Source organism: Sesamum indicum, linkage group LG3, assembly GCF_000512975.1.
Source record: "Sesamum indicum cultivar Zhongzhi No. 13 linkage group LG3, S_indicum_v1.0, whole genome shotgun sequence".
NCBI lineage: Eukaryota > Viridiplantae > Streptophyta > Magnoliopsida > Lamiales > Pedaliaceae > Sesamum > Sesamum indicum.
The window spans coordinates 2,345,991-2,355,747 of NC_026147.1; positions in this window are offsets into that span (position 1 = coordinate 2,345,991).

Consider the following 9,757-nt stretch of genomic DNA (forward strand, 5'->3'; position numbering starts at 1 on the left):
TTTCTTGGCCCTTTTGAGTTCATGGGAATCTGTCCTTTAAGTAGGCATGGAAAGGGCCATGTAACAGCAAGAGAGGTGGATCCTACATGTTCAGTGTTTTCTTCTTTTCCCCCTCAGTTCTTACACCCCTATTTTGATGATCGAAAAAATCGCATTTTTTGTACCATTCATTAGATTTTTATCGATTTAGTCTCATTTTTTATGATTTTCTCACATTACATAGTTGAAAATTTTTTCATAATTTTAATTAATCACGTGCATTTTTCTTCTAATAATTAACGAAAAATACATGAAATATACTAATGACTCTATTAATTGTTAGACGAAAAATACAAATAAAAACGAAAATCGATAATACTTTCAATTTATTGAATACAATTAAAAAATAATCTAACATATGAGACAAAAAGTACAATTTTCTCTCTATAATCATTAATCTGTGTAAGATGTTTGAACTATTGAAGATTCATATGTATGTAGTTGGTTGGTCCCAAGGCCAATAATTTCAGCTCATACCTATTTTTTTCTCATTCAAGTTGCCAAGATTGGTTTCACATTGCTCCTACACCTATATTGTGTTGATTCGAAAGATAGATTGAGGATCTTGATTCTGTGTAGTCTGTACCACATGTGTGTGATCACACCGATATGATAGACGTATGTAGTATTTAGTCAGTAATTTAATAATCGATTTAATTGTATAATCAAATATAATTTTGATTTTTAGTCTCTTATTTTCATGATTGTCTTAAATTTATTGTAAGAAAGTAGATTTATAAAAATATCTGAGGTGTTGGGATGAAGCAGAAAACAGTCAAAGAGGGAGGAGGAGAACAAAATCAATGGAAATATGACACTAAAAAATAAAAAATAAATTTAATAATAATTAATAAACAATTAAATTGATTCTGAATTGCTGACTAGTATATATAATTGAGAGTTCTAGCCACATAACTACAAAAGATAATAGATTTTCACTGAAATTATATTTTAAAATTTGTTACAAATGAAACCATCACTTTTATTTGTTTTCTTTATGTTCATGAATATTATGAGTGAGTAATTTAAAATCAAATTTTAATAAAGTATTTAAAATTTATGATGTCTATGTAATGTATTAATAAAAATAGCATTTGTCTTATTTGTTTTAAATAAATTTTTATTTTTTTCATAAAATGGGTTATGATTAAGAAAAGGTGTATAATAATTATTGTTAAAAAAGTACAGTGTTGTAGCGCAATAGAAACACAGACTCATCTATTCTTTCGACGTCGTTATGCCAGAAGATGTCTGACAGCGATTCAGCGTATTGTTCGGTTTGAATGGCCTAATAGAGAGTGGCCACGGGATGTTGAGTGGGCTACAAGAAAATGTAGAGGAAAACATATCTTTAATTTGGCTTATCGTGCACTTCTTGCTGCTTGCATTTACCACATTTAGAAGAAATGAAATTTGAGATGCTTTGAGCATACGGAGCGACCACTAAGCATCATAGCCACCATCATTGTGGAAGATATTAGAGAGAAGATTATCAGTGTTAATTTATCTCGTGCTGTTAGTTCATATACGTTATATTTTATGGTGTATCCCTTAGCCTGTCGAAAGAAAAACCACCAGTTGAACACTGTTGTACTGTATGATTTGTTTTATTAATGAAACTTACATTTACCCAAAAAGTACAATGTCGTATGGGGTGCTAATTATACCATATATCTGTCACACATAGATGTGTCGCTAATTGTGTGACACATTTGATATAGAAGATCCAGAGCCATAAACGGATATCTGATGGATGATCTTGATTAATTGTCACTTTATATTTGAAGAACAAATCTTGGGAATCATAATACTTAGACCTCCTCCAAGAAACACGATTTTAGTGAAAAATATCAAAATTATCAATAAAAATACATATTAAGTGAGAATAATTTTTATCTTATCACTGTATAATTATTAGTGATAAAAATTATTTATAAAGTTTTTTTATTAAATACAATTAGTGATACATTTATAGTGACAACTAATATTTGTTGTCAATAAGTTGTCACTATAAATGCGGCACTAATTAATTATATTTAGTGATAATTTTGTGCATAGTTTTTGTGACTAATTCTTGTTAATAACTGTTGTTACAAATAATAGTAATTATTAAAATAATAAAAATTCATCATTGTGACAAAATAAATATTCTTGTCACTAAATATATATATAGCAATATATTAAAATTATCACTTAATTTTTTTTTCCACTAATCTTCTATTTTTCTTTTACTAGTGATTCTGGACGCTGTAATAAAAAAATGTGCCATGTTTATAAGTGAATGATAGTAGTTTCTTTTTTTACTTTTTAAATGTTTTTAGGCAGTTTTAAAATTTTTAATTATACTTTTTAGGGAAAAATATTTTTTTAGTATGTTAAGTATGCCCAATTTTAGTTTTAATCCTATAAGTATGCCCATTTTTTATTAACTTCAGTAACTTGCAAAATTGATTAGATTTAGTCCGTTTGAGGGTTTTTCTATTTTTTTTCCAGCCAAAGTTTTAAATTTACCCGAAACTTGCCAACATGTAAATTAGTTGGTCCAATTTCCGACCAATTAACCACGTGTCGTGCCACATGGGAGAATACGTAGTTTGTATGCTGATTGGGCAGACCCTTCTCTCTACAAAATTAAATTCATTTAAAAAATCCAAAAAAATTAAAAAAATATTGATTAGGAAAAAAAATGAGCTTATTACCTTATAATCTTGACAGGAATAGAACCTTTTTCCTGGATTTTGATTAGACCAAGAAGTCCGAACCATTGCTTTTTTTCCGCAGTAGCAAAAAAGTGGTCCTTCCATGGAAGAAGACATTGGAACCAAGAGATAAGGGAGAGAAATGGGTTGTGCAAGTTTGGAGGGAAGAAAATATATTTTGTTTGTTAGAAAAAGTATTTTGGAGGGAAAAGTCACCTTTCTTTCCTCCAAAAGATGGCCAACTTATCTTCCAATTCATGATTTTAGTTACGTAGGATTATAAATTAACAAAAACGCATCTAGGTGTCTGGCCATGTCACTTTTCCGGTGCAAATTATAAATCCATTCCATCGGAGGACTAAATGTAATCAATTTTGCAAGTTACTGGAGTTAAAAAAAAAATGGGCATACTTATAGGACTAAAACTAAAATTGGGCATACTTAATGGATTAAAAAAATATTTTTTCCTATTTTTTATTTCTTTTATTATGTTCATATTTCTCCGAATTTAAAATTGATAGGCCCAGCCCCAAGCCCCAAGCCCCAGACCTGGAAGGCCTGACTCGACCCACTGACCCGATCTAATTTCTACTTAACCCCAAATCACCCTAACCTTATTTTCACTTCTCTTTCGCCTCTTTCTACCTCTCTGCCCTTTCTCCTCCCTCGTCTTTCTCTTTCTCTGGTTTTTTCCCAATTGATTTTGATGCTCTTGAAATCACTTCTTCGCCGCATCTCTCTCTCCATCTTTAATGGAACACCTCTATAAAGCTTTCCATGACTTCTGGCTTTCATATAACCGAAAGAGAAATCTATCTCTATCTCTCCTTTATCATTCTTTGTAAACTGTTATCTGTGTGAAAAATCTAAGTGGTTGAGAGTGGTCCTTTGTGGGTTGGTTTTCTTTGTAATTATGATTTGGCGTTTAAGTGATCCAGTAATAAACTTGTATGGCCCCATTGTGGATTCAAGCAACCGGTGTGGTTGGATTGTCGGCCTTTGGTCATCGCTAAAAATTATAGCAAATATTGATTAACCGTGGTAAAATTTTAAGTATTCGGATTGAGTTTTATTTGACTGTGGTTAATATTATTGATTTACCATGAGTTTTAAACTGTGATCATGATAATTTCACTGTAAGAAAATATGATATTAGTGACAAAATATCTAGTAAAAATTTTAAAGTTATCGCTAAAAATATATATTAACTGACAAATTGTTTTAACTTGTCACTATATATAATTATTAATGCAGAAAATTGTATAAAGTTATCACTACATACAATTAGTGTAACGTCCAAAGATTTTAATATATAACTATGGAACTAATCGGTAAGTATTTAAGAAATTTATTTAATTATAAGTAAATAAATTATAGTTTTAAATTTGAATATATTAAAATTTGAAGGGAGTAAATTGGGACTTTAATAAGATATTTGAGGATAAATTATATTTATTAAGAAAATTTATTAGGGCACGTAATAATTTATTTAAAAATTTTAAATTAAATATATATATATATATATATATATATATATCGAAATGAAGATTTTGGAAAGTGGCATCGCAGCCATTCCACCGCCTCACATACATTTCACACACTTTCACACACATAAATAGTTAATACACACACTCTTACTGATTGACGAACAGGTAAGTAATTTTTTATTTTAATTATTATTAATTTATATAATTATATTATTTAATTAGTGTACAAATTAAATATAATTTTGTTATCCAAATTAATATTTAATAAAAAAATCTTTATGAATTTGACTATTTATAAATTAGCTATAGATGGAATATTCCACTTGCTTAAATATTTTTTTCAAAAGCGATCAACTATTATTAATTGAAATAAATTGTGACAATCTTTCCTATCGAATATCAATATATAATAAAAATCATTACGATAATTATAGTTTGATCAATAATATTAAATAAATGAAATCTAACCAGCACCTACTAGTACAGTAGCTAAAAAACAACATCAAACGCATAATGCGGAGTTCGAATCTACAATCTCTAAGATCATGAGGTTTCAGTTTTGCCAACCGGGCTACACTTCACTGGCCATTTGCTTTAAATATTATAATTGGATAATTAAATTACTTGATTTGTTAGATTTAATAGTCACTATAATTAATTTACTCAATTTCATCGGGCCTATTAACCAAATACTTAATTATATGTATTGGTGTTTAATTAAATTTTATAGTAGCAAGGAGTTGATAGAGAATTCATAGAAATATTAAAAAATTATATTTGAGAAATGTCATGTCTATGAAAAAGGAATATGTGATTTTTGTAATAATTTGTCTCAGGAATGTTATAGAGAACGATAGTCATAGAAATATAAGGGGTTTGATGAAATGAACTCTTATGGGTTCATTGATAAATTCGGTATATAATCGGAAAGTTTAGAATGTCTAGTTGTTTACTAGAAAATGAAATGACAACTTGGATTTCAATATAAATAAAATATTAAAAAATTTGCAAAAGATGTACTAATATTATTTAATATTTTATGTAATATTTACAATATTTTCAATATATAAATTATAAATAATGTACCTTATTATAGGACGTGATAATAAAGTAGAGGATTGTGCAACTCTTTGTATTAACATACGCAATCCTTTTCATATTTGAGGAAAGTACATTTAATTGGATTTATATATATATATATATATATACATACATATGGGTATTAATAATTATAAGTATTTGTCTGGATTATCTTGATCTTTGTGAAATTATTATTATGTGCTTATATGTGGTCATGGTGTACGAAAGACATATTAATGATTGTGTGATGTTATATTTTATTATTGAATGATGAAGTTATTGGTGAGGAATTTGTTGGTCGAATAAAATTAAATGATAAAGTCATTGATGGAAATATTGTGAATTGAGATAAAAAGATGACTTACCTAACTGGGAGCCCTACTATAATGGTTTATAATGACATGGTTAATGACGAGCTGTATGATATTAGATGATGTGACATCTTATACAAGTTGCGTGATATGATTGGTGATGGGATACGGAAAAAATAGCAATTTATATCACATAACTTACGGAAAAAAAAAATATTCGTCCTATAAGTTTGGTTTGAAGTCATTTTGGTCCTTTATCTTTGACAATATTAAAATTAGCCCTTTATCTATTATTTTTGCATAGATTTGGTCCTTCAGCCTAATTTATGATTCTTTTGCTCTTTTGATAATAAAAGTTAACAGTCCATTCTAATGCTCCAAAATTGTTCAAAATTGGGTCAAATGACTAAAATTAAGCAATTTTGAGAATTACCGGACTAAAACTAAAACGTGTAAATTTAAAGAACTATAATTACAAGCAGACAAGCTTAAAGGACTAAACAAATAATTCCCATTTGTGATTTTGGTTCCATTGTTATATGACTCAACAGATTTAGTCTCACAAATAAAAGAAAGTTGCAATTTACATTCCATTGTCCATTTTCTTTATATTGTTCATGTGTAATAAAATGTAAATTGCAATTTTTTTGGACTTATGGGACTATATATGTTGAGTCGTAAAATAATGAGACCAAAACTTCATAATTACATAAATACTAAAACTTTCAATAGATTTATATTTTAAATTTTATAATTACTGAAAACTTTTTTCTCCTGTCTTTATATTTATCAGTGCGAAGGTTGAGGATTAATTACAATATTTTAATGAGGTATGGCATTCTGTAATGTTTACAAAATGTATATAATAAAAATATGATTTATTTTATTGGATTAAATGTAAATTTTATCATAAGATGGAACGGAATTACGGAGGAGGTGTCACAATTTGTGACACATCTATAGTGACAACTTAGTCACAACTATTATTTTTTATCATTAGGTCGTCATTATTCATGTGTCACTAATGATATTTAGGGACAAATATGTGCATATTTTATTGTCACTAGTTCTTACTTATAATAATTTTTACAAAATAATAGTACATAATTATTAAATCATGAAATTCATTTTTGTGAAAAAATAAACATTCTTGTAACTAAATATATATATAAGGGAAAATTATTTGTTTAGTCCTTTAAACTTGCCTGCTATTAATTTTAGTCCTTTAAATTTAGCCTTTTTAGTTTTGGTCCGATGACTTTTGAAATTACTTAAGTTTAGTCCTTTGGTCCAATTTCGGACAATTTTATCCCTACATAACTTTTCAAGAGCAATTTTAGTCCATATATATTCATTTATTTTGCATCTCGGAACTAATACTCGTGTAGAATGGTATAAGAGTTTAAATTGATTGAAAAAAATATTTATTTACATTACACTTAAAGTATTAGGATAAACTATTAACCTTTATCGTCAAAAGGAAAAACAGAGTACAAAAGTTTAGGCAGTGTACATTCTTGTTGTATCACTACAACTAGTTGTGATTCACATTTATTACATGATCCTCAGTTTAGGAATGTCCATTTAATACAAGATCTGAAATTTCAACAAGTCCAGCAGATGAAGTGGTGGCTGAGAAACAATGTTCAAAGGCCTCCATTCATTCATACACAACATTAATACTCAAACCCCACAACACACAGTGGGGACTAACAGAGACACCTTCACAGTGACCTTTTTGGATTGAAAGCTCCCAATACTTTGTGCTCTGACTACTTACTATGAGTTTCAACTACATCCACCCTCTCATTTCCTCCTCTTACCTTCTTGTTGTTTTTTTTTTTTTTTTCCCTCCTTCGACTCGTCTATCGTATATAAACAGAAGACCGCCATAGATGATTACAACGGAAGAAAGAAAAACAACAAGTCGGACGGAATCTAATGAAATTCCATCCTCAAAAGTGGTCCATCGGATTGAGTTGTCGTCCTCACCGAACGTTCCAACTCGTAACGCCGGACCCAATTTTCTTAACTCTCATCGGTACCTCAGGCGGATTGAATTTGTAGTCAGTTGTGTCTTCTATTCCAATTAACATGTGCTACGTCTACAAAATTTGGAATAGAAGATAACATTGAATTGCAATATTTCGAGTTAACTATTATGTGATCTAGACATGCATGTTAGAAAAATAGAGGGATTTGAAGCCAGCACTAAAAGAAATATGACCTTTTGTTATCACTGGTAATCATGGTTCAAATGGGTTTTTATAGGTTTTAAATGGGTTTTTCATGTTCAATTTTCTATTAATTTATCAAAAATCATTTTAGTAATTATCAATTTTTCAAATTAAAGAAAAGTGAACAATTTTGTAAAATAGTGTGAACTTGCAATTCATACATGACTATTTAATATTCTTTTTATTATTTTGAATGTATTAACTTTATACAATTACATTATGAATTTCAATAAACATATCAAATATCAATATCTAATAATAATTTATAATGAACAAACATGTACTGATTGCGATTGAAAATCCACAATTCGGTTTTATAAATAATTATGGAAAAATTGATTGCATAACTATTCATCTCATTTTAAAAATTATAGTATTTTGTAATATGTATTTTTTTTGTAATACATTACGAGCTTTTCGTTTTATATTTAACAAATAAATTTTTAATGTACATGATACGTTCCGTAAACAATGAATAATGCAATTTAGTCCTTTATATTACAAGTTATATTAAAAATATTATAATATTATTATTACCTAAAATTTTGAATTTTATAAATATTAAGTATAAAGAAATGGGTATCTTCAATCCAATCATACTCATTTTCAACCCGTTAATTCAAATTCATTTTGAACCTAACCGATATTGGACCCGAGCCAATCCGACCCACCCATTTGCCACCCCTAGCAATATCTAAAAATTATGGCAAATACTTCAAAACCACAACAAATGTTGATTAATCATATCAATGCTCAAATTGCTGCAACAATTTTGTTAAACGTGATAAAAAATATTGAATTGGTATAATTTTAATTCGTAATGGAATGATCCCTTTCTTGTAGTTTAGGTTCATTTGAACACATTCTTTTAAGGGATAATTACATCCTCCTTTTCTGAGGTTTGATATAATTATATGTAGAATTTTTGTGGTTTGATAAATTATATTTAGCAACCCTAATATTAGATTACGTCCAATAAATAAATCCCTCGGTTAGTCAAAATTCACTAAATTGTTGATATTAACAAAAAAAAAAAAAAAGAAAACTGAATGAAACTTAATACTTACTCTCGATTGACTTATTGTAGGTCAAACAATTCTTTTTCGACTAAAATACCCTTATAACGATAAAGATATATATATATACCTTCATGCATTAATGCGTGAAGATATATGATAGTAACTGATTATAAAAATTATTATTTAACCTGCAATAAATCAATAATAAGTCAACCAAGTGTAAGTATAATTTTTTTTTCTATTTCTTTGTTAATATCAGTAAATGCAGTAAAGTTTGACTCATAGTGAACTTATTTGTTAAGACAAAAACAAACTTTAGGAGTGCTAGATATAACTTTTCAAAATACAAAGAGTTTACGTACAATTGCACCAAAACTCAAAAAAGACGAGTGTAATTATCCTTTCTTTAAAATATAAAAAATCAGGTTTGAGTAAATTCCTTTTTTTAACAAGATCTTAGCTCAGTTTGAATTTTACTTGATTAGTAAAATAAAAGAAAGATACAATATGCTAAAGAAAAGGTTCACTCTCGAAGCTCGACTGAATTAAAGCTAGTTAAACTTGATTCGGTTAACATCCAACATAAACGCATACATATTTTGAAACTTGGTAGAAATTTAAACAAACTTGACTACTATATATGTTCGACTCAACTCAATTCATTTAAAATCGAAGCCCAGTTCCTTAAGACCAGGCGATCATATTTTACATAATTGAGCTGCCCCCATATCATTGAGGATTTTTAGGATATATCTTCGATGATATGAGGATTTTTAAGTTGAGTATGCGATGAATATCAACGAGTAAATCAGCTGTCGTCATCGATATAAATATCTACACTAATATGACTGGTATAGAATGGTGGAACGCTACAACAACTTGGTA